Source organism: Mustela lutreola, chromosome 6 (genome assembly GCF_030435805.1).
Source record: "Mustela lutreola isolate mMusLut2 chromosome 6, mMusLut2.pri, whole genome shotgun sequence".
NCBI lineage: Eukaryota > Metazoa > Chordata > Mammalia > Carnivora > Mustelidae > Mustela > Mustela lutreola.
In genome coordinates this window covers 51,017,168-51,044,309 of record NC_081295.1, presented here as the reverse complement: position 1 = coordinate 51,044,309, position 27,142 = coordinate 51,017,168, and the positions used below count along the sequence as shown (strand labels likewise).

Below are 27,142 nucleotides of genomic sequence, written 5' to 3'. Positions count from 1 at the left end.
CTGAATTGCACTATGCTAAATGTAGTGTTATGAATAGAGTCAGACTAATCTCTCCTTGACTCAGAACAATTAGAATTCACCCCATATATATTCCCCAGGTTTGGGTTCATATAACTGAGCAAAATCTTTCATTTAACTTCCAGCAAAGAAGAGAAAATTATGAAAATGTGACTAGTTTAACAAATTGAGGAAATTATCTAAAGTTGTTAAATTGAGATGATGAAAGGTTAATGGTAAGTCCTTTCTTGATTCCTACTCTCCCAGCTCCTGTCCGATGCTGGTTCACATAAGTAGATAAGAAAAGAAAAATAAGGTCTGCAAAAATGAGTAAATCCCAAAGAAGAAGTTCTAGAAAATAGTATAGCTAAGTGTGGTTGTTGAAAAAGAAAAATATTCCATATTTATCTAAATCAAAGAATTGTTCCACTCCATTTGTCATTTATCAGATCTCATTAAAAGTATTATATTGAGATATTTTGACATTTTAATAGAAGACTTTTTAATGTCATAAATAAAATGGCAAGTTTCATTAAATAAAGTATTTGAAAAAAGGTTCGTGGAACCTGATATGTTCCATCTATTGGGAACATAGTAGTAAAACATGGTTATTTAATGAAATATAGAAGATCATTTTCAAGAAGATTTAGATCACTTCTTCCTGGAAAATAACTGGGAACTTTGGCAAGAACTTAAAATTAATCACAAGAAACTGGATGGGGTAACTATACATAAAATTTCATCTACTAAGTTATCCAGGCTTGGTCTAGATAGTTAACATTCCCATGTGATTTAGTCCACATTAATACGTAGCCTCTGGCCATCCATCTACTTAGTTACAGCAAGAAAAGTATACCTCAAAATACATTTGTAAACACGTATGTAGAGAATACTGGTAGTGATTCTGGAGGGAAATTATTACTGGCATGCTCCTATGATCCTTCTTGACTGCTTAATATTTTTGCCAGTAATTTGGCTAAAGGTGTCTCCATGTTATCCTGCTAACTACTGACATTCTGTCTTCCCTTAAAGGGTTCTAATATCTGGAAGGCTGGCAATCTGTTTTATCAGATTTTGCATGCTTACCACCTAACACAGGATCTTATTATACATTTTAGAGGCTCAGTACATGTTTAGTATCAAACAACCATGATAGAATTTAATAACAGTTTAGAGAAAGGAATGTTTCAAAAAATAAATTTTAGGAGAGAAAAATTAAGTTTCTACTTAATTTGACCTTTGGTTCCAAAGGTCAAAATTCATGACTACATAATGGAGCCCATGGTTTGGCAAACTGCATGTATTAAGTGGAGGCCTTAGATGACAGCACAATCTTAAAATTGTCAAGCGTATAAATGCCATTGTCCAAAACTAACAGTAATTGGAACAGAAGACCTAGGATAAATGTATTTCTAATTATTGAGGGCCAATTACGGCACAAAATGCAGTTTAGGATTCATTTCTGTATGTCATTCTTTTAAGTTACAAAATAACACAACTGTTGAGATAAGAAAGCACAAGAAGCAAGGGACAGCTGAACAAGGGAATTGTGTAGAAGAGTTGAAGGATCTGGGCTGGTTATTTTTAGGGAACATATGTGCATGGGGACACAGTGATACTGACTATTTGGAGTTTCTATGTGGCAAAGGGATGGGAAATTTTTCCATGTGGCCTCTTGGGGAAACAGTAGGAATATAGGTAGAGCTATGTGTATATGTGTGTATAATTTCCCCCCAATCAATAGAAATACTTGTCACACCAGCAGGATGTATCCAAAGAGAAATTGAGTATAATTCCCTACCAATGGAACTGTCAGGTCTAAACAGAAGATCCATACCCACTTAGTAGAAAAATACTGACATTCAAGAGAGATGAGCCAAATGACCTTTAAAATCACAGCGAATCTTCCTGAAATCCTGTAATTCTATGCAGTTTTCATCAGTCAACTATTTATCTTTGGAACAACAATAGCTAAATAAATAAAAAATAAAATACATAGAACTTAGTTCCTGTGCCTATATTTCTTGGCAGCATCTTACACGTTCTCTCACAAAGCTCTTATCATGCCAGACATGTATCCGTGAGGCTATTTTTAACCAAAATGACTAAGTATAAGTCTTTGGAGAGAAACTGCCACAAAGTGTTGCAATACTTATGGCTGAGTGGTTTATGAAAAAGGAAGAAAGAATACTTTCTTAAAATCTATTTTTCTTTCTCTTTCTAAAAACAACTGCCCATACAATAAATAACAGACAAGGTCAATACAAAAAGGCAGATATTTTGAAGGAGAAACTCTTATTTAAAGTAGGAGTCCCTCCACAAACACGGACTAGACACCTACTATGTGCTAGGCATTGTGATTGACATGTAGTAAACCATGATAGAAGCATCATCAGGGAACTCACCTTCAAGGGAGCGGGACAGTACATAATAAAACAGCCATCAAAATAAGTAAATGGCACTAAAATGAAGATATATACAGGAGGCATAAAGGGAATGACCAGACTGCTTAAGATACCTTAAAGAAGTGACAGGCACATGTGTGTGAAACAGACAGGTTTGGGGACAGAGATAGTGTGCTTGCAGAGACTGGATAACGATACAAGATAAATGATTCTGGACATTTTAGAAACATTTTTTACAGTACCCTTTGGTACACCAGGTCCTCATGGCTCTCATATGTGCAGAGTCAAAGGAAGCTCAGGTATCCTGAGTGCGACATTTGAGTCACGTGGTACAGAAGCCTTTTTAACATTGCTGAATCAGTCCTCTAACTTAATTGCCCAAAGAACCTTAAAAAGGTGAAGTGCCCTTTAACATCTGTTAAAAATATCTATGGAAAACCATTATATTTTTCTCCCATAGAAAATAAGGAATCTAGGATTTACAACAGGGCTTAAGTTGGGACACAATATGAACCAATTTTTATTTAGCAAAATGTCATCCTGATTGCTAAGTGGAGGATGGACATGAGGGAGGCAAAGAGACTCCCTTGAGAATAATGCAGGTAGGAAAAGACCAAACCCTGGATGGTCGGCTTCTTATTGCTGACAATTAAGGCTTTTATTTCTGGATGTCAGGTACCACCTTTAAAGTACTTTATACATAGTCTCAGCTCTCAAAACATACCTTCTGTTTTGTTTCTGGGTTTTTCTTTTTTTCTTTTCTTTCTTTTTTTTGAGGCATTGGAAAATGGTCTTTTGAAAATACTCTCTACCAGCCATATCAGTTTCAGGTTCACATCTTTAATGGAGTCTGCGTGTTTTCTGTTGAAATTACTCCTGAGTATATATGTGTTTTTATATTCTCTCTCCTTTGCATATTTTGGGTCAGGTGACAACCTGAAGACACGGCCACTTTTAGCAGATGCGGTTCACCCGCAAAACAGACAGGGGAACCAAACAATTCCCCAGAGGCAGCAAGTTCCTTAGATGAATGTCACTTTTTGCACCTTGTTCCTACGCACCTCATTGTTGTTCCCTGTTTTGAGGCTTCTCTGGGTCCTGCTGTCTCACTGGGACTTGATTTCCATTACCTGCAATCTTGGCCTTTGAGCTGATCGGTTCTGCATTTTTGCAGGGACAGTCCTTTCCCTGTTGCTGTCTGGTTGATTTCACTGGTATTTTCTTCCTCTTTGGTACAGCCCACTAAAACATTCAGTATATTCCTAGCGCATGGTACTGACTCCTGCCAGGCCAACTGAGGCTTGCGTCCCTCGACTGGGGAGAAAACAGTCAGAACAAATACCCAAAGGATAGCTCTAATATTTGAATAAGAAAGAGAAAACATCCGCAGTAATAACTAGAGGTAGGCATTTTTCCAGCAAAATATGAACTTTTTAGAAATATAATTGGTTGATTAATATGTCTTTCAGTTATTTTTTTGGAACTCATTTTCCAAGGAACTTAGTCTTTGTCCAGATTCAGCCAAAGCTTTCAGACAAATATTAAAGCTTGTGAAAACAGACATGATAGCAATGCCTTAGAATATGACATTACAAGTAAGAAAGAAAAAGAGCAAAAATGAACAAACAAACCAACCAAAACAAAAAACAAGCAACTCCTGACATCTGAGAATTCATCTGATATTCACAACTAGTCCATATGTTTCTCATGTTGGGTATAAATGGGTATAAACAACTGAAGAGAATACTAACCTCAGACAAGGTTACTCCAAGGTCATCACCAAGTGAGACACAAACAGTATCTATTTTGGTCTCTGCTACCAGCAAAATAGAAAATCTCCCTCTTTTCTGCTACTGTGAGTGACTGGTGCTTCTCCATCAGTACAGCATTATCACTTAGTAGACATGATTTATTGAACACCTGATCATAGAGTCATCCCAGCTTTCTGAGAGCATCCAGTCCAGAATGAAGTTCTGCTTCCTTAGACTCTCCCCCAAATTACTCCACCTTCCAATCCCAAATCCTGTAAGAGCTCCTTTGTACCCTCTCACTGAAGCACTCTAGAGCCCCCTTGGATGTGGGTAAGGACTGTCACAGAATTGTGTGGGACCAAGTCGGCAAGTAAGATGCTTAACGCTTCCCTCTCTTCTCTACATGTAGCCTTTACTCAAAGTTGTCGCCAATTAGCAAATCGGTAGTACTGTTCTGCTATTTTTTATTAATTACATTTCTCAACTGTTCTGAGAACAGAGAAAACCCAACTGACAGATTTGGACAAATCTTGACATTGATTATAAGCTGTGTGCCTGAGATTTCTCTTTAACAAGTCTCTTGAAGAGTTGAATGCTAATCTTTTCAGCTAACTTGCTTTATGTTACATTGTTATCAATCAATCAGGCTTGTAATTGACTTTTGCTTTTATAACAATTCTAATACTTTTATGACTTCAAGGATGGTTGAGCCCACTTTTGTTCTAGCTTCTTCATTGAATACCAGATAATCCAGAAAGACTGTAAGTCATAATTTTAAGAGACTTAAAGTAAAAATTTCTCTAAACTAAAACATTAAAATTGGCAAAATTCTAAGTCATAAGCACTTAAATTGTTTTAAATATACCATATTAATAAATCAAAATTTTAAAAACATCTATGCCTTTAATGAGTACCTACATATAAGAATAAATATTCTCTACTGTATCAGCAACTACCTCTGATAGATATTATCCTCAAAAGCTAACATTAATCAACAAATGCCCTGAAACCATTGGAAGTTTGAACAGTTCTTGTTAAAATAAAAAACTAATTTCTTAGAAATGGCTACCTCTTTTTTCATTTGCAGATAATTTTTCCAATGGCCTTTTATAAACAAGGAGAAAACAAGTTATTTGTTCATTATTTCAGACAAAACAAATCTCTAATTACAAAATAGGACACATATAATCAGATAACTAAAAATATGATAGTTTGGATAGAATTGATGTTTAATAAAAACCTTTAAAACCTATTGTTTTATACCATAACTATGAGTAAGTGGTAAATGTGTAGGGATGCTGAGTCCAGATAAATTAGGAGGAGAAAATAAAATCATCCAAATTTTAATTTCTCAAGGAAATGAATAACAAAATAAATATTTGTCTTTAGGAAAATTTTATAGCAGCTCAAAAAACTGCTTTATTCACACTTTATTCCATTTACTCCCTAAATCAATGCAGTAAAAGTGTATGTTAGTGCTGTTAACTTGGAAAATCCTTGACTCATTCTAATATTTTATAGTCAAAATTCAATGCATACATTCCTTTAAACATACTTATTTATATCATCATAAACTCTCATACCTGAACAACAGGAAATCCAGGCTTCATAAACCAATTAAATGAAGCAAAAACAGAGATCTATCTCAAACTTTGTCCTTGGGTATAGATGCAATTTCACATGACATTTATATGGCAAGCTCAAGGTTCAGAGGCATACGGAGTTACTTCCTCTGCTCTTTGACAAGAGGTACTTGCAGAGAATGTGGGTGAGGAGTTTGAGGACAACATATAGGATGCGGGTATGAAATGGACAATAGAATTAAGTGGAAATATTTATATCACCCTCTGTGGAAACAAATGATCTTGGTAATTGATAGAATTGTTACCTGCCAACACAGGGACCCCAGACATTTAAAATGTCCTCTTTTCTTGCCTGCCGGATGTGGACTAGATAAAGGGCTAAGCTTCTGGATACATTTAGCAGAATCACAGGGCTGGAATAGATTTCCTAACTTCTTGAAATACTCCAAAGCAAAAAAAGTCTCCTTCAAAATGATTGGTTTACATTATTCTCTTAAAGATTCTTAGGAATTATCATTTTTTGCCCTCCATTGAATTTAAACTCCAGTGTTTATCCAAAATACATATCAGAAACTAAAACTTCCCCACTTTTCTTGAATTCTCTCACATTTTGAGTCAAGTTTCGAATGGAGATGATTATTTCCAAGGATAATTAGTGACTTATTTCTGTCACATTGCCTTACTTCATTCTTCCTGATTTGATAAAGATGGATAAAGATTTTTGAGATAAAAAATGCTATCAAAGCTAGTTAGCTATTAATGGACATGTAGTATAAATCATTACTTAATAAACTAAATACAAGTTTTTGAGTCCTTATGTTCCAAGCACTGTTTTAAACACATACTTTTTGTATACATAATTTAGAATCTGGAAAGAAAGACATAAAATTCACCAGCCATCATCAAACATAATTAAACAAATGTGCTGTTAATAAAAGTAGTTAAATCAAAAAACTATGTATTAAACAATAATCATGTTTACCCTCACTGTTACAGCTGTGCTTGTTGGAGATGGATAAAACTATCTGTTAATGAATTACCAGAATGACCCTCAGAGAGAAGGCATCTAGTGATGTCAAAATCTTTCAGGCAATAATCAAACCAGACATTATGCTGTATGCCCTAAAGTCCGAGCCCATTCTGGAGCCTCTGCCACCACAATGACAGGGCAGGATTATTTCCAGGCATGCTGTTGGCAGAGGGCATCATGGTGACATACTTCCAAAGTTTTAATACTTTAATGAAACGAAACAGAACAGTAGGAAGCAGTTGGGATATTTGAAGAGCAAACCTAGCACAGTTGCAAATATAGACACTAAGTGCTTTACAACCAGTATATAATCAGTGCTGAATAAAGGAAACTGACTTATCTAGAATAAACTGGCACAGACATGCGGCCAGATAAATGTATGCAGCGGAGTGAGCATGATCAAGATGGGATGGAAAATATGGGGGACCGAGATAGTCCAGATGTTCCAGATGTTCTTGGCAGAAGTTTTTAAAATATGTATCCCAGAGGGAAAAAAATATGGATACAAATTATTCTGTGGTATAATGCTTTATATGTTATCAATGATCTATATAAGTAAAATAAGTGTGGCAAAGGTGACTTAATTATCCTTTGGTGGTTATTTTTCCCTTCCTCTATGCTAGGACACATTCTAGCTGCCCAGAAGAAATCTTTGCAGTTAGGGGTGGCCATGTGACTAATTCTGCCCAGTGGGATTTAAAAAAAAGTGTCATGTGTGGCAGCTATGGGTAAACTTCCTTAAGATTCAGTTGGTGCCCCTTTCGTGGTCTCTTTTTCAGAGTTTCCATCATTCTTCTCCCTGGACTGCTGGTATCCCCATAATGGACCACGGTGTCAAGAGCCACCATTTAAAGATGGCAAGGTGGGGAGCTGGGAAAATCCTGAGTGTTCGGACTTCATGAGCATAGCTGCCAAAACATCCCTGGATCATTGGTTACCCCTGGATTTTGTTTGTGTGAGAGTTAAGTTAGTTTCATCTTATTTAAACCACTACTACCTTGGCTTTATTGTCACTTACAGCCAAACCTAATCCTATTTTTAAAAAAATATTTTATTTATTTATTTATTTATTTATGAGGATGGGGGCAGGCAGAGGGAGAAGCAGGCTCCCCACTGAGCATAGGGCTGATGTGGAACTGGATCCCAGAATCCTGAGAACATGACCTGAGCTGAAAGCAGACATTTATCCGACTGAGCCAACCAGGTATCCCAAAACCTAATCCTATTTAATAAAATTTGTTCGTGCATATATGCACAGATATGTATTTATTCATTTATGTAGATCTATCTCTAGTAAATTATTTTTCAATATATGTATCTTTTGTTGACATCTTTAAATGTTAAGAGAATGCTATGAACACTGAGGAGTAGAGTTCCACTAAGCAAATCCAAATAACATTTGTGGTCACTATTCATTTTGAGGAAATGGACTAACTAAGCAGTAGTATTCTATGAGTAAGGCAAAATAATCCTTTGTTCTGAATCCTATGTTTTAGGGAACCCCACAGATCACACAGATAGACACACATACAGACACACACACTATTGACATACATACGATTCTGCCATGAAGGCTTCTACACTTAATGTGGCAGACTGTCCCTGAGAATTCTAAATGTTTGCTCTTCTGATTAAAGTATTCAGACACTAAGAACACATTTCTCCATTTTTCTTGTTCTATATCCTCAAAATAAAAGGCAGCTACTCTCAAATGCCACAAATGTCTGTGAATAGTGCTATTTCAGAGTGGTAGGAGGATCTAAGTAATGGAGTGTTTAGGTAAGAGGAAAAAATACTTGGCATGAATCCAACAGTTTCTGACATCACAATATTTCATTTCCCAGTTGTGTCGAGAGTCATTTCTTCTTTCTCTTTTGGTTCCAAAGTATAGTTGCGGAGGTACTCCCAAATTTACATGGTATTTTCCACACTGCATATGGCATCTGAGGAATAGTTTGCTCTCTTAAAGATTAAAATTCTCTTAGATTTGTATAAATGTGGGTGTATATATAAACTATGTCTAAGACCATTCTTGTTATACAACTAAGTGGATACTGAGCATTAGAACTAGAAAATTATTTTATTAAAATATTTAACCATACAATTTTAAATTAAACTTCAATATTATTTAAATAATTTTTAGTTTTCAATGTTTATTAACATTGTTTTTTTAATTTCTAATACTATAAGAAAATAACATCTTTGAAAGTATATATAAAATAGTTTAAATTTCTAGATTGAAGAATGTACTTTAATTTATTTTATTAGTAATATATTTAAATTTCTACTTTAAGTACAATTTTACTTCTTTTAACATTTAGAACAAAAGATGTAATCATTTTGATCATAATACAATAAATAGGGACATGCTTTCCTGCTATAAGATCTTTGTGTGGTTGATTTTTGGAACTTTTTAGGTTCAGTATTTCCTCACTTTCCTCAAGTTCTCTTCTTTTGCTGTTTCTCACTATTTACATTTAGTAATAATCCATCCCTATTTTCTTACTTGCATTCATGTAATGATAAGTGAATGTGAAACAGATGAAATCAGAAACTGGAACATGAAAAAAGAGATGCAAAATAATTGTGAAAAAAATAAGAAACAATTAGAAAATAATGAAGATAAAAAAAAAGTGGTGAAACCAGAAAATTAAAAAATAGTTCTCCAGAACAATTTAATAAATGAAATAGACTATAAGCAAGAAAGCTAATATCATTCTGGAATGGAGGAATGCAGAGTGAAATTCTAGCAGCCAAGACTTGTGTAGAATCTTAACTACACGATATGGATGTCTAGACTAATAAGACCCCAAGACTTGACCTTTACTGTTCACCTGCTTATAACCACTGAGCTGTGTCCCACCTTTTTCCTTAAGCTCTTCCTTCCAGCTTATCTCTTAACTTACACCGAACTGGCATAGCATCCTGTGATGGAAAGTAAAACTACTCTTGACACAATAATGACTGCCCTGATGAAGAATCCCAATGTCTCAGACCACCCAGACCACTTTGAGCTCGCATCTATACAGTTGGACCATGGAGTTAAGGATAGTTCCATTTACCCCATTATAATGCTAAAATTTCCACTCCATGAGGAATACAAACCTCAATTATATAACATATAACGTGTGGAGCTTGTGTGACCTTACGCCTGCCTCTCCATATGATGACAAGGCTCTCCTACCTAAATATTCATCCTAACCCTAAATAAAAGGAACCAACTCACCCTTGCTTAGGGAGTCATGGCTTTGGAAGTTATTCCAAAGTGATCCTGGCTATCTCCTCATTTGCTGCAAATAAAGTTTCCTTGTGTGATGATTCCACCTGAAGTAGTTTCTTTCTGTAACTCACCAAGGAACAAACTCATGTTAGTTTGGTACTGATACTGTGAAATCATTTAACTATCTGGGCTTCTATTCCCAACAAAGTGTGAAGTTTGACCAGATTTCAAAGGTCATTTCCATTTCTAACATATTGCATTTGACAGAAAAGAACAGATATAAATTAGAATGATCAGAGTATCTAAATTATGGTTGGTTTGCATTTACTCATTATAATTAAAAAAAACTGAGTATCTACACAAGAACATATGAAAAGATGAACATATCCATCATAATATGACTTACCTTGTTTTAAGACACACAGCTGGTCTGTACTTTTTACTTGGTAGGATCAGAATTTCTATCTAGTTAAAGATCTCTTATTACTGGGACCCAAATATCCCTCTTACATTTTATAATAGGACATATAAGCAACACTGTTAGGCTATCTAAACTTGAGGTTAAATTTAAAATCACTAATACAATGACACATAGTTCCCTGGTTTTTTTTTCCTCTCCCACTATTGCAAGACTGAACTCTCAATTCACAGTGGGAATATCAAATCCACTCAACTACCAAGAGAGTGGTGGCTTGCTATGTCTTCTAGCTCTGGTCTCTTTGTAGACATGTCTCCCACTAAGGCCTCTATAATTGATCCTCCAAAGCATATTAGTCTTCTCCATTGTATATATCTTCACAGACCCTGTACTCCTGAGTATTTATTGGAATTAGAATGAAGCAATCATTTGTGTTATTATTTGTTTGATGCCCCTTTTCTTCGCTTCATTCTATCTCTGAGAGGGCTAGGGGCTGGGACCTTGTTGTCTTGTAATGCAGAGCACCTGGCATAGGACTAAGGTACATGAAAGCCTCATTACATTTGCAGGTCCTAGAAAAGAATGCTGATTCCACGACTCCACTGCATCTTATGTCCTCTTCCAGGCACCGCTGTGCTTGCTGCTGTTTCCTTACCACCTGCCACTCTGCCATCACCATCCAGAACTCTACTGCAGAGAGCCTGAGGCCTTCAGGTGCCAAATTGATGTTTTGTTCTCAGGGGTCCTCCAGACTCTGAAGCAATTAATTCTGCATTCCTCACAAAAGTAGAAAGAATACCTCTCAACCCCTTTTACATTACATTTTGTACCCTGAATGTCTTTTTAGTGAAAATAGCTTTTTTCGCTCTTACAACAGTTTTAAGTTCAGTTGTTCTGCACAAATAAGGTCCTGTACAAACTTATTCCTCATTTCAAGGGTGGATCCCTTTCATGACAACTGTGAATGGAAAAGTTGTGTTACTTTATTGAGACTTTTAGTTGAAGTAAGCCCAGTTTCTTATTTTTTAAATTTTTTAAATTTTATTTTACTTTTTCAGTGTTCCAAGATTCATTGTTTATGCAACATAGCCAGTGCTCCATGCAATACGTGCCCTCCTTAATACCCACCACCAGGCTCACCATCCCCCACCCTCCTCCCCTCCTAAACCCTGTTTGTTTCTCAGAGTCCACAGTCTGTGTTAGCGCAAACTATTAATATGGTATAATGTCATAGGACAAATTCATTTTCTCACTAGCAGATTGTCATTGCTATACCTTGAAGAGCCACTTGGAGAGGACAATGAAGCCTTGAAAGGATGTGTGCAAGGAATAGTAGAGAGTCAGTGGCTAATGTGTGGTTGCCACTGCTGTTCTTGAAGTTGAAGGAGAGAGAACCAGCAAATAGCTTTGAAAACCTTTGGTTGGGGGTGAGGGAGAGGAGAATGAGGTAACTGGCCAGGGAGAGCCACTTTCTGGGAAACAAGGGAGACATTTCAAAGGTGATCTTATTAAGTTCTTTCCTCACATTCTTACAGAATGGGAGGGGGGATCACCTCTTTTTAATGTATATCAAATTGAATCTGGTTCTAGAACTGTTTTGAAGTGCAAAGCCATCTTTAAGATGCAAGCAGAGAAAGAAGAGAAGCTGCCGACCAGGGCGTATCTTGTCTGGGTTATATAGTTTCATGAAGTTCAGTTTATCTCATTATTATTATTATTATTATTATCTCATTTTTTTAAATTATTTATTTGACAGAGATCACAAGTAGGCAGAGAAGTAGGCAGAGAGAGAGAGGAAGGGAAGCAGGCTCCCCGCTGAGCAGGGAGCCCGATGTGGGGCTCGATCCCAGGACCCTGGGATCATGACCTGAGCCGAAGGCAGAAGCTTTAACCCACTGAGCCACCCAGGTGCCCCTATCTCCTTATTATTGGAGACCAGGTTCTCCACCTTAGCCATAGTATAAACTTTAAATATCATGATTTTGTACAGGCTTTTCAAGGCATGAGATTTCTATAATATATTTTTTCAGTAAACCCATATTAATTTCTTGTGATCTGGCCCTAATGTTCAGAATAGCAAACTATTTCCCCTGCATTAAAAAAAGCCTAATATATCTTAAGTTGAATTTTGGAAGATTCACTCCACATTTTGTTCTACTTGAGACATACTTAAATTTTTATTTTCATCAGTCTAGACAGTCAGACATTTCATGACTCTCCAAACACAAAAGTGAACCCTTTTCTAGTTGTTTTACACCATCTCAGTCCCCCAGTCATCTTTTTGGATGCATTTATTTGTTTCAGTGATGAAAAGCAAATGGTTATGCCTCAACCAACATAATTTCATTAAGAAGCATTCTTCCATGGTTTGACACTTTTGCAGGGCTTCTCAAATAGTTTATTTTAAGCTTTGAGTCGTATTAATCGTGACTACAAAAACAATGAGTATGATGTATCAACTGAAATTTTACGTAAATGCAAAAATATCAATTCCATCAATTCCTACCAGTTTCATTATGTAGGTTTTCCAAGGGACAGAGTAATTGCCAATGTTGCTGAGGTAGCAAGTCAGGTGGAGCGTGGGACCTGGCAGTGTGGAGAATACTGGTGTCCTATATGAAACATGTTTTACTGGGGGGTGAGGTGATGGCCTAAGAAGGGAACATGCAAAAGTGAATGGGATGAGAAGACAGTTAAGTACAGACAAAAATGTGAGGAGTTTTATAATAAAGGGGGCAGAGGAGGATGGTAATTGGAATGTCCGTGCCGTCAAGAGGAGGTATTTATTAATTTTTATTAATAATAAAATTATATTAATAAATAACATTTATTAATATTATTAAGATGAGTGATACTGAAACATGCCAGCTCTTTGATGGGCAAACAAGATATTCACTGGGAGCTCCTATAATTCAGGTTCCATAAGAATTCATCAGTGCTCTTGCCTTACATGGCTATTAATGGAATATCATCTGTGCTGATGTGAAGAATCCAACGGACAGGAAAAGTGTAGTGACAGAGGAAAGAGGAGCTAAGTGCAGAATCTAAATCCCTGGGTGGGTGAGAAGCTGGTGCCGACACGGCCAGGTTAATCATTTCACCAGCAGCGAACAGGGACAGGCCCAGATCCAAGGAGACAGGAAGATGAGAGATTTCCCTCTGGTTGCTCTTGTTCTTTCAGCTGAGAAATAACCTGGTCAAAGTCATTCGTTGAGGGTAAGAGGAGGAAATGCTGGAGGTTTAAGGAGGGAGTAGCAGCCCACAGAGGAAGCAGCCTCATCGGGAAGCAACCTGGTGACTGTCAGAGCAAGAACAAAGAAACTTTCAAAGAGGTAGGTAAGCACAAAAGGGATTCGATGATAACAGACTCCTTTCCAAAGCAGCAGTGATAGCAAAGTGTAGAACAGTGATTTTCAATGCTGGCTACATTTTTGAATCAACTGGAGATTAAAAATTCACCAGTGCCTGGGCCACACAAGAGATAAATCAAATTTAAAACTCTGGGCTGGAACCCAGGTATTAGATTTTTCTAAAAGATCCTCACAGGATTCTAAGCTGCTGTTAGGGGTGGAACCTGGCCCGGGGGGGGCTAATGGTGGTGAGGGAGCACGGGCGTGAATGGATAGGAGAAGGCAGAGGGGGTAAGGACACCCTAGACCTCTGGATGTGAGAGAAGCTGACCATCACAGTGATGCAGTAATGGGATGGTGAGATGCTCTCAATGATTTCTTCATCTAAGCTCCAGGTATTTATAGGTGGTAAAGCAAAATCATTAGATATTCATGGCCTTTTCCTTTCAGAATTTCCATTTTAAATAAAGGAAAATATACAGGAAACCCAAAAAGTATGTAATCTCTGATAAATATTTTTCTCCCCAAATTGGTTATTTTATTGGTAGGTACTTGACAAGGTAATCTGTTTTATTCTATTCATTTTTGATATTTCTAAAAAACCAAGAATAACATTTATCCTCATAGGGTAAAGAAAATATGTATGATTGGGGTCACCAGGGTGACTTAGTTGGTAAAGCATCTGACTCTCGATTTTGGTTCAGGTCATGATCTCATGCATGAGATGGAGCCCCATGTCTGGCTTGTGCTGGTCTTGGAGCCTGCTCAAGAGTCTGTCTCCCCCTTTTCCTCTGCCCCTCCTGCACTCATGTGCCTGTGTGTGCACGCTCTCTCTCTCAGAAAGAAAAGAAAAAATATATATGATTTATTTAAATGAGTTCTCATTTCTTCCATGTAAATGAAATGTTTATATAAAAGAGTATCTTCATTTGCAAATAAAATGTCCTATAATAGTATGCATTTTAAAATTAGATCTGTCTGAAAGTGTCTCTTAAGAATTGGATCCTTGCCAACTTCAGTTGATTCACCATAGGTGTGAATAAGGACAGAGCAGCAGTTTGAGAGTCTCTCAAACAGAAAGCCAATGGGGGAAAGAGTTAGAAGGCTGAGACTCTCCAGCATCTGTCCTGAATTTGTAGCAGTAAAATGATCTTTTATTATTGTTGTTATTGATATTTTGCTGTGTATTATAAGGAAAGTTAGGCTTTCTTTTTCTACCTTTCCCTTCCTCCTTCCTCCCTCCCTTTCCTCTTTCTTACCTCCTTTTCTCCACCTGTTCCCAGATAGTCCATTCTAGTCAAGACAGAAGATGGGGGCGCCTGGGTGGCTCAGGGGGTTAAGCCTCTCTGCCTTTGGCTCAGGTCATGATCTCAAGGTCCTGGGATCAAGCCTTGTGTCGGGCTCTCTGCTCAGTGGGGAGCCTGCTTCCCTCTCTCTCTCTCTGCCTGCCTCTCTGCCTACTTGTGATCTCTGTTAAACAAATAAATTAAACCTTTAAAAAAAAAAAAAAAAGACAGAGGATGACCTGAACTGCCGATAAGCAAAAACTTTCTTTACGCCCTCAGCTGTTTGGTTCCTTCTACTAGACAACATTTGGAAAAGCAGGGGTTTCATTTTATTTTTCATTGTAGCCGTCATGGATCACAGTCCTGACATACAGGACTCAATATAAAAGTTATATACTTTTTATAGTTATACTCAATATAAAATTAGCTGAATGGATAAGGGAATGAATACCCACCTCTGATGTTGTTGCTCTAAAAAAAGCAGCCTTCAAAGTAAATAGTTATACTCTTTACTGGCCAAACCAATGTTTTATCCTAAAAAAAGAAAAGAAAGCCTTTCACTTTTATGTTACTATCATTTGAACTTTTAATACTTTATAATACAAACTTGATGTATCCAGTAAGCAGGGAGTTAATTCCATCCTTTCTAGACAAGGATTGGCTTTCACGACAATGAAATCCTATTTCAGCAAATGGTTTTGTGTACTGTGCTTGCTAGGAGCCCTCACATTTAAACAAATTAACTATCCTTAAGAGGGAGAACAATATCTTTCACTAGTTAGTTAGGTATGTGCAACACTGATCTGAACATCCTCCTGACCAGAGACTGATTATACCAACTGACAATTCCTTAAGAGTGAAAGGAAGCAAGAGAAGGTCTGGCTGCTCATTTTGCAGGAGTCTTCAGTGGGACATTTCTTCATTACGTCTAGAACAGACCACCCCACCTCTCCGGATACTTGCTTTTTTCCCCCCCAAGGTTTTATTTATTTATTTATTTGAGAGCAGACAGACAGACAGAGTGAGTAAGAGAGAACATGGGAGGGGAGAAGTTCAGAGGGAGAAGTGGACTCCCCGCTGAGCAGGGAGTCTGATGCGGGACTCGATCCAGAGACTCCAGGATCATGACCTGAGCTAAAGGCAGTTGCTCAACCCACTGAGCCACCCAGGTGCCCCAGATACTTGCATTTAAAACAGCTAAAAATGAAAATTTAAAAGAAACAAATATTGCCTCTTGTGAGCGTCTGTAACTCTTTTTTGGACAGATGAAGCTCGAGGACTGAGATGGCGGAATATGCGGCAAGGTGCTCATTCTTGGGCTTTTGGGCCCAGGTCCCTCTGGATTTGTGGACACAGCAAGGAGAAATGGACAGTAATCCAGGCAGATAGCTGTCTGGCATAAAATGTCACATGCCACAAGTTAAGCAAAAATGCACCTCTCATCTGTCCTTGAAATACATTATTGTAGCTCAAAAGTCAGGAAATGTACAAAAGTCACTTTGATGATGAACCCGAGAGAATTTCAACAAGGCCTTCACCAAAGTAATAGGATTTATTTTTCCTGAGGCAGAAGCAGTATACTGAACAAAATTATACCTTTTTTTTTGGCAATGAGGAAAGCATTTAAGGATCAAGAATATTCAACCCTATGCCTTTTTGCCAAAATCTTATTGTTGATGAGTTGGAGCGATATCCTAATGCTGAACCAATCAATTCCCAGAGTCACAAAATAAATGAAAAGAGACACTTTTCTATTAAACTTTAATATTTGAGAATTTTACTGGGAATGGACAAACCTTTGAAAGCTGATCATTCACATTGTTTTTAAAAGTTAATTTATGCCTATTTAGCTCTTTATCTAATTGTAAGGTATAACCAACCTATGTGGAAGGAAAATCTGAAAAAAATCAGTACCATCTGTGTTTAGCGTTTAAAAGGTTGCCTTTTTCCTTTCTATTTAATTCAGATGTACAACCTCAAAGATTATTCATGATGAATTTTAGCTTTAATGTATTCTTTGGAATTATGCACCTGTGATACTTCATAAATTTATGCACAATAATAACACTTTGCATTTTTATGAAGCTTTTCATCTTCAAAGCATATTATGCACATTAGGAAATTCATCGTCTCAACACACTTATGAGGAAGGTAAATATTGTTCTCTTCATTTTACAGATAGAGAAACTGAAAGAGACAAGTCATCTGTAGACATAATTAGAAGGGGACTTCAACTCTGTACATGTGGTAGGGTTAAGACACATTTATATTCTGTTTTAAAATTTACAAAGCTATGAGAGCACACAACTATTATCTTAAAATTTTCTATACCTGAATCCTTACACTTGACCCAAAAGCACACACTTATTCTCCAAATATGGTCTGAAGTTTAAAAATAAGTTAGAGAGAATTTATTTATATACCAACTCAGTTTCCTCATAGTTTCTAACTAGGTTTTAAACTTTAAAAAGGAAAAGTTTACTTATTATATTTAGTGGAAAAAGGCCTGACTTGTGTCTTGCTTCTCGAACTTAACCTACCAAACTGGTCAACATTTTCTTTCTGACATGTTTTTATGGAAAACTGAAGATTCTTTTTGTTTCTTAGAGGTTGCCTATTGAGACCCATTCAAAATGCAATAATTTATATTAGTAACTTCAATATTCAAGGCACTAGACAGCTGATTACATATTCTGTTGTAGTCTTAATGTTATAGGAAGCATGTAAATACAGCTCTTTTCCAGTCATGTTTGCTTATTAACATGCATTGCCCATATTTGTGAGACTCATTCCATTGCTATGACACTGACATATGAATTTACATAAGATGCCATATCCTGTTGAAATGGTTGTTTTCAGAAACAGCCCAAATTAACATTATATTGCAAGGAAAGATCACCACCGTCTTAGGAATGTACTCCAGTAAAGAGCTCTGGGTCCAGGTTTTATCAGAGTGTTCATCCGAGGGAATAACACCTCCCAGGAAGCAAAGGACACAGGATTGGGCAGAGGGAGAAGATGAAATGTAATGTAGCAAAAACAGACACTAAGGGGGTGGTTTGAAGCTGGAATAGCCATAAAGAGTAGTTCCAATTTGAAGCAAAGGGGCTGGGTCTTGTATCCCCAAATCAACCAGCTATAGGATTGTGAATGCCCCTGGAACAGAAGCATAGTCTGGATAAGGCAGCATCCTTCAGCCAGAGGGAAATTCCCAGAGGAAATCAGTGCTGAGCTATCAGCTGCCAACAGTATCCACTACAATAACACACTAGGTATCGCAGTAAGAAGCAATCTTTGCTCTGATTCCCCTGCCCAGAGATAAAGCCTAGGCTCTTGAAAGACTGTCATCACGCTCTGTGTCAGTGCAACTTTAAATGTGGCTGACGGAAGAACTGAAGATGAGGTGTAAAAGACGGGGTAGCCTGGGCACACCGAAGCGATGTTTTTCTGTGCAGAACTGTTGCTACATCCCTCTCCTCAACACACTGGGAATATATAATTTGCTGGCCAAAAGAACCATGATCAAGACTTTGAACCCAAAGGACTGATGCTAGAATAAATTGTTCTATAAAATGTTTTGCCTTGAGGGGAAAAAAAAATCCCATAAATATAAAGCTGAACCCAACTGAGAACCATGGAGTGTCAAAAACAGGGAAAGCAAGCTCAAAAATGAAGTCCTGGGGACAGGAGCTCGCAGGAATCAGTTCAGGAGCTGAATGTAATTAAAAATGAATGAGCGAAAAGTGGACAGAAAAAAGTTTAAGGCTGCCAATCTGTTGTGAACTGTGATGGAGTATCTTTAGCCTGAACTCAGTGAACACTGTGCATAGGTGTGGCTTAGGGTTAGTGCAGAAAACCAGTGAGATGGACTTCTACAGAAAAGGACTTCTATGTAAAGGAGGCCCTTACTTGCTCACTTCTCATCAGTCTTTAAGCTTCACCCAGAAAATACATAATGCCAACGAGACAAAGAAAGGGAAGTTCACACATGTTCATTAGAGAGCTATAGGGGAGAAGTGAAATTAGGATCATGAATTATATTCTGTTTTTATGGAACGTTTTTCCTTCTGTCATTAGGAAATCCATAGACAGGATAGATCCTGTCTCAGGTAAAATAAGGTGCTTAGGTAAAATAAGGATAAACAGCTCTGTTCCCGAATCTCTTAAAGGAAGCAGAACATTCACATCTCATTGATAAGCCTTCTGCCATTTTGAAGCAGAATATTGACCATGAGGTCAGCAGAGAGATTTCTGCATTTGATTTTCTTCAAAAATGTCAGACCTCTTAAATTTCTTTGAGAGAATGCATGCTCTGAAGCTTAGTACAAAGAAAGCAATTGCTCAAAGATGTCTTAAACTACTAAAGGATCAGTTAGAAGGAGCATGTAAATGAGCTTTTGGTGGTTTGAAGAGGTCATTCCATTGGACCTGTTATAGGCTCTTACAGGGCTCAGAGAATTTACCAAAGTGTGAAAGTATTTCAAACACTAGCTTCCATTAATTTGATGCCTGTTTTATTCAGTACATCTGACCTCTGAGCTTGACAATGACTCTTTGCAAATGGAAGCTTAAGATGCCATCTATAACATAAAATATCAGGTATGTGGGTGTTACAAAAGCATCCTGTCTCTGTGATGGGATGGCTCTGAGGAGAGTTCACTGCCCACAGGATCTTTTATCTGTGAGTCACAGTTCCTGGGAAGGGCAGTTTCAGAGACACCCTCATTCCACATGAGCCACGAAGTCAATGTTTGCTCTTTTTTGGGGGAGTTGAGTGGACAAGTAGCATCTGGTCGAAGTTCCCAGCAGAGTTTGCCCCAGTTAGTCCTCTGTTTTCAAGCCTCCTCAGCAAGGAGGCCTGGAACGAAAATAGATAGAGGACATTCTTGTTTGTAGGCACCAAGGAACAGATAAAGCAGATTACAAATATTTAACATGAACTGAGGTAGCAGATAATACAATTCTTCAAAGATTCAGTAAGTTGGAGGAATAGTGAATGCAGACTTTTAGAAAAGGTGACATGCCTTTATGCAAATCTTAATTTTCAGTAATAATAACTCCTTATGATACAGTGAAAAAATTAACTAAGAGTCACACAATTTTATAGCTGGAAGAGGCCTTCATGACTCCTTGCTCTCTTTTTTTTTCTAATGAAGAAACTGAAGTAGAAAGTGGTTAAGTTAGTTTGCCCAAGGTCTCTCAGCTTGTTAGAGGCTGGCTTCGACCTAGAAGCAGGTTTTCTTTCTTTCCTCGTTTTTTTTTTTTTTTTTTTTTAATTTTGTTTATTTATTTATTTATTTGACACAGAGAGAGAGAGAGAGATCACAAGTAGGTAGAGAGGCAGGCAGAGAGCGCAGGGGAAGCAGGCTTCCCGCTGGGCAGAGAGTCCAATGTGGGTCTGGACCCCAGGACCCTGAGATCATGACCCCGGCTGAAGGCAGACACATAACCTACTGAGCCACCCAGGCACGCCTAGAGCAGGTTTTCTAAACTCTTCCAGTCAGAGTTCAATATTACCCTGACCCCAAACTTGGACCCTCACTGGAAAAACTGCCTGTAAGGCTGTGACTGAGGGAATCAAGTCTGCAGATTTTCTTTATTTGAATCCCTGTCATTGGTGAGAAGATATGCATTTACTGGGATTAAAACATTATAAACTTAATAAGAAAATATATGATTTTAAAATTCTTACCAAATGGGCACCTGGGTGGCTCAGTCATTAAGCGTCTGCCTTCAGCTCAGGTCATGATCCCAGGGTCCCGGGATTGAGCCCCACATTGGGCTCCATTCTCCATGGGAAGTCTGTTCTCCCTCTCCCCACAATGTGTTCCCTCTCTCACTGTGTCTCTGTCAAATAAATAAATAAAATCTTAAAAAAAAAAAAAAAGGCCACTCATTGCAGAGTCTGCTCTGCAATGTCTGCTCTCTCTCCCTCTCCTTCTGCCTCTCTTTCCACTTGCTCACCTGCACATGCACTTTCTCTGTCCAATGAATGAATAAATCTTTTTTTTTTTTTAAAGGGCATTTCGATCACTTGTGTCCATGTTATGAAAGGTTAATTTCATGGGTAACTTTGTCCTAAAAAAACTAGTTTGCTAACACAGAAATGTATAGAAGGTATTAATTTGATTATAAACAAATTTATTATTCTTCACTCTGATGTGAAAAATTTAAGTGGTAAGTAAATAATGGTCATGCCTGCATCAGGGCCTGAGAAAAGAGATATATCCTAGAGCAGAAATCTGGAGACCTGGGCTCTACTCTCTCATTAACAACGAGGTGACTGTACACAAATTATCTAGTTCTTTGATTCTTAATCTCCTCAAATATAAAGTGAGAGGATGATATAAACTTTGATTCTAATGTGTTGTCTCACTTATCTGCATTTTAAGAAAGCAATGTGTGGACATACTGCACTAAGAGAAAGGGTATTTCTGTAGTGTTTGAAACAACAAGAATATTCATACGACCAACTCTGTTGGAAGCTCTAAGTTGCTCAGAGAATATGAGATTTTAACATGTATCCTGCTTCATATTTGAGGGAAAAAATCCACATATTTCATAACCTGACATACTTAAACATCATTTCTTAAACTATACATTTTGGTATTTTCTATTGTATTACATATCTATGTAATAATGAAAGCTATTTTTTATTTCAGAAAATTACTTAGAACACTTCAGAGATGGGTTTAAGTTGTTATTATAGAATGTAAAACGTAGCAGCTAGTCAAGACTTAGGTCTCTTTTTTTTTTTTTTTTTTTTTTTTTTTTTTTTTTTTTTTTTTTTTTTTTTTTTTTAAAGATTTTATTTATTTATTTGAGAGAGAGACAGTGAGAGAGAACATGAGCGAGGAGAAGGTCAGAGGGAGAAGCAGACTCCCCATGGAGCTGGGAGCCTGATGTGGGACTCGATCCCGGGACTCCAGGATCATGACCTGAGCCGAAGGCAGTCGTCCAACCAACTGAGCCACCCAGGCGCCCAAGACTTAGGTCTCTTGATTCAAAAGACAGAAAACTCAATTCACAGAGGCTTAACCATAAAGGAACTTCATGGGCTTACCCAACTGAATAGCTCAAGGGGTGGGTTTGCTACAGGCAAGTTTGGCTTCAGTACTTCAGATGAAATGTTATCATGACCCATGATATCATGACCCTGTCTTCTAGTCTCACCATCCTCCATGCGGCCTCATCCGTCAGTTCCTCACAGTGGCAAGATGGCTGCTGGGAGCTTCAGGTTTATACCCTCCAGGTCTAAGACAATAGGAAATATCCAGTACCTCTTCCCCAATATTTCTAGAAAAAAAAAAAAAAAAAAAAAAGTCTTGCTGCATCTCACTGTTGCATTGTCTTTGATTTCATCACATGCTTATTCTTACTCAAATCATTATAGCGAAAGAATTAGATGGGCAAATTGGATAAACTTGAACTCTTGAATTGCTCAACGCCTTACCTGAAGCATAAAGATGGGGCAGAGAAAATCAGGGTACTCTTAGCAGAAGATGGGAGACTTGTAAGGAGTTGCTACGACAACAGTTCTACCAAACTATGATTTTGACATATTATCAAGTTTTGACTTTTTATAAACCCTCTTATTTCAAACTTAATATGATTTTCTGCACTGCACTTATAGGCAAGTAGCAAAAGTTGACTGCTATATACTGTGTACCAACCTGCACTGATACCACAATAGCGTTGTTTACAGATGTCAGTGTGATGGATCCACACAGTGCTTTTAGCACTAGGTAATCTTGTTCAACTAAAATCTTAAGTGAAATGCAATCTGATAAAAACTGAGCTTTTAAGGATAAAGTCAGGGTAGGTGGGGATCCTTTATGACAGCCTCCTTGTCAAATGATCTTATAGCTAACTGTAGAATACTTCAAATAAACCTCTGAGTTCTACACAGCAGCATTAAGAGAGGTAAACAGGTGGTCTTATTTGAGTTCCAAGATGCTATTTTTCCTTCTCTCTAAAGGCTAGCTAACAAACATTACAGGAGAATTATGTGCTAAATCTGAAGGAAAATATGGGTGACGATAATTTTGCAAGTGCCCTTTATCTAGAGAGTCCTGCTTTGAGATTATGGGGCACTTGCAAAATTAATAATCTTAAAGCAGGATGCTGGATGAAAAGTGGATTGGAGAACATGAGAGAGCTGAGGACAAAGCATGGCTCTTTTCACTTGCAATGAAGAGAAGACAGAAAGATAAAGGCAAGTCTAAACTGATTTCTTCTTTATTCATCACAAAAGACAGAGGGGCCAGTCAAGCAGGATGTAGTGAATAAAGGGGAAGATGGGAAGGTTGGAGAAGAGATGCCTCGACCAGAGGAAAACTTCCCAGGCTCCCTATTGATCCACATCAAGGATAAGAGGAAGCTTGAAGTCTGATTTCTGCCCTTGACACAGTAAATCCGGCCTTCCCAAACCTGACCAAATGGTTGTCCTAGATTCAGACAAATCAGATTGGTAGGCTCTGCTTCTGTGAGGAAGAATGAGGAAGAACATATCCCAATGTGGCAAAGGAAAGAGAGGAATCCTGCTCCTATTTCCCCATGTGGGGAAGGACCAAGAGTCCTCTTCTAGTGGAAAGAAGACAAAAATGAAGAGGGAGAAAATTTCCTCCAAGAGTTTGGCTCCAAGTAGCCTTAGGAAAAAATGGGGATGTGTTGGAAAGTAGGGGTGGATTCTGATTTTGTTTAGTATAGTCGACAGAATTATGGCCCCACATATGCCCTACTCCCACAACCTGTGAATATGTTACATGACATGGCAAAAGGGAATCAAGGTTGTAAGGGAAATTAGGTTGCTAACCAATTTACTTTAAGACAGGGAGATTATTTCAGGTTACCCAAATGGGCCCAACCTAATTATATGAGCTCTTAAAAGCAGAAGATGGAGGCTGAACAGGGAGATGGAGACATGCAACATGAGAAGGACTCAACTATGCTAGTTTTGAAAATGAAGGAAGAGGGCTATTATGGGTTAAAGTATTCTCCTCCAAATTCATATACTGAAGTCTTAACCCCAGTGCCTCAGAATATGTCTGAATGGGAGATAGGGCTTTTCAAGAGGGGATTAAGTTAAAATTTGGTCATGTAGTTTGGTCTTAATCTAGTATGACTGGGGGCCTCATAAGAAGAGCAGATTAGAACACAGACCCACATAGAGGGGAAACCATGTGAAGATACAGAAAGAAGACAGCCATCTGCAAGCCATGGAGGAGGCCTCAGAAGAAGACAAGTCTGCCAATACTATGAACTCTAGCCTCCAGAATGGTAAAAATAATAATAATAATAATAAGTTTCTGTTATTATTTATATATTATATATAATATTATATTATAATATTATAATTTATATTTATATATAATTTATATTATAATAATCTAATATTATAATATATTATATAATAATAATAAGTTTCTGTTATTAAAATACTCTGTGGTATTTTGTTATGGTAGCCCTAGAACATGAAAACAGAAACAATTAGTTAAGGAGTATATCAAGTCCAGGAGCTGGGGATAGCCCTTAGTTTACAGACAGTAAGAAAATGGTGATCTCAGTCACCAAACTGCAAGGAACTGAAATCTGCCAACAACTTGTGTGACCAACAACACATATTCTTTCCTAAAAGCTCCGGAAAGGAATCTCGTGGACTCCTCGGTTTTAGGTTCAGTGAAACCTGTATCAGACTTCTGACCTACAGAACTACAAGAGAAATTTGACTGTTTTAAGTCCCTACATTTGTAGTAATTTGTTGTGATAGCATTAGAAAGGACAGTGCATTCACTCACACAAAAGGCCTCTTTTTTTAATTTTTAATTTTTTATTAACATATAATGTATTATTAGCCCCAGGGGTACAGGTGTGTGAATCACCAGGTTTACACACTTCACAGCACTCACATACCTTCCCCAATGTAAAAGTCTTTTTTTGTAGAGTTCAAGTTCTGACTCACAGATGGCCTCAAAATAAAGAACCCTTGGTTACTTTTAAGGGCATCCTTCCTCAGCCATTTCAGCAAAAGCCAAAATTAGAGATGGGATTGACTAGAAAAAGTCTGTGAAAAAAAATCTCATATCTAATGGCATGAATTCCACAGACAGACATGGGGAAACCAGGTGCTTGAGAATTTTAAGTCAGCAAAAATACTGCCGGTTTGGATCACCCAGGACAGAGTTAGCATTAAGTGAAAGGAGGTTAGTGGACACTCAAAATTCCACAGGCAGGAAGCAAGCTGATAAATTGACTCAGCTGCAAACACATGCTATCCTTTGTGAAAAGGAAAAACGGCCCAAGGGGCGAAGGCATGCGCCCAGAGGGTAAAGCCAGGAACCAGAGAGGATTCCTCCCAGCTCTTGAAACCTGAGGTTTGGCTGTGTTTAGAAGTTGCTTGGGACTGGTGACTCTTGTTTTGCTCTTCCATTTTCTCCCCTTACCAACCATAAAGTCTGTATTACTTTACGCCTGTCCCACCATTGTACTTTGGGAGCAGATAACTGGTTTTCCAGTTTCATAGGACTACAGATGGAGATAAATTCTGTCCCAGGGTGGATTATACCCAGAGCCTCACCCACAGCTGATTTAGATGATTTCGGTAGTAAGATAGAGGACTTCAAAGCGGATGAGATTTAGATGATATTCTGGATCTGAAGCTGGAGGTGTAATGGGAAGAGACCTCTTGGGAGCTTGGGATGGGGTGAATGTGTTTTGTACGAAGACAGATCTGGAGGGTAGACTGTGGGCAGAAGAATGACTCCATTGAAGTCTAACCTAACCTGCTACACTGGCAATAGAAAACCAATAGTCAGTGATCTACTTCTCTGCGAATCAGTGCTAGAATCCTAGGGCCTAAGGGCAGGAAGCACTTCAGCATCCAACTCATGTCCATTATTATCCAGATTCTGATCCTGTGGAAAAGGGCTGATGAGAGCTTACTCCATGTCACATGGCTCATTTCTGCCCCCCAAAATGAGAACATTTATTTCCCTACAGAGTAATTACTGTCTGATTATCCTGTTTTCAGAATCTTCTTGTATGTGTGTGGGTCTGTTCTCTTTGACGGAGCTCGACGCCGGCTGCCATCAGTCTAGTGCCTACTAAGACTCTGCACTGCCTCAGGGTCCCATTTCCAACATAAATACCTATTAGCAGGCTATGCATTTCTTTTGACAAAGGGATCCCTGTCAAGTCAGTAATGTGTTACTCCAGAGAATTATACTTCTCATTTTTTTAATTTGTTTTAAGATTTTATTTATTCATTTGAGAAAGCACACAAATAGGTGGAGGGACAGAGAGAGAGGGAGCAGCAGGCTTCCCACTAAGCAAGGAGCCAGACTCAGGACTCGATCCCAGGAACCTGGAATCAAGACCTGAACTGAAAGCAGACGTTTAACCGACTGAGCCATTCAGGCAACCCTGAATTTTAGTTTTTAACCAGCACTTAACAACCCCCTCCAAAATGAGATTTTTCTGGGAGAATTTCAAAAACAGCAATAGTCTTTCATCTCATCCCCCAGAGAAAACTACAGTTAGGTCCTCCTGAAATTTTTTTTTAAACTAATTAGATAATTTGATGCCCTTGTTTTTGTATCCACTGTCATCACTTGGTTTTCTTAGACTCCTTCTTAAAATAGGGTTTGAGCCTTGCAATTATTTTAGCTACACTCCACTCTCCTAACATGGGAGCCCCACCGATGGGGTGGTGGCATGTGGAGGAAGGGAAAGTGTTCGATAACCTTAGGATTAGGTCTGAGTATTTCTGCTCCCCATCTGTCAACTTCGGAAATGCTCCTCAGTGTTCTTCCCTTCCTTCTGTGAGAGAAGGCTACAGGTGACTGAAACTGGGCATTTCTCTTCACCTCAAAGGCTATAGAGGGATGGTGATGGGTATCTCCCTTTTCCCAGATCATACAGCTGCTGCTAAAATAGTTTCCCTGGAGTCCAGGCCTAGTCACGGAGAATATAGCTCTTGGGGCCTATCTCAAAATAGTGGCTTTTCCACTCCCCCTGCTAGAAGCATGAAGGGAATTTTGTCTGATCTTCATTAGGAGAGCCTAGTAGGGCTGGGAGGTAAAATTCATGAAATCTGGAAAGGTC

At 38.1% G+C, this 27,142-nt stretch overlaps 1 long non-coding RNA gene across 1 annotated transcript; it reads left to right on the top strand.

The window, feature by feature from the left end:
* The first annotated feature begins 13,618 nt into the window (after positions 1–13,618).
* On the top strand, positions 13,619–17,053 carry LOC131833134 (uncharacterized). Its single transcript, XR_009354332.1, has 2 exons — positions 13,619–13,736; positions 16,306–17,053. It is a non-coding gene; the product is annotated as an uncharacterized LOC131833134 (long non-coding RNA).
* The last annotated feature ends 10,089 nt before the right edge of the window (positions 17,054–27,142 follow it).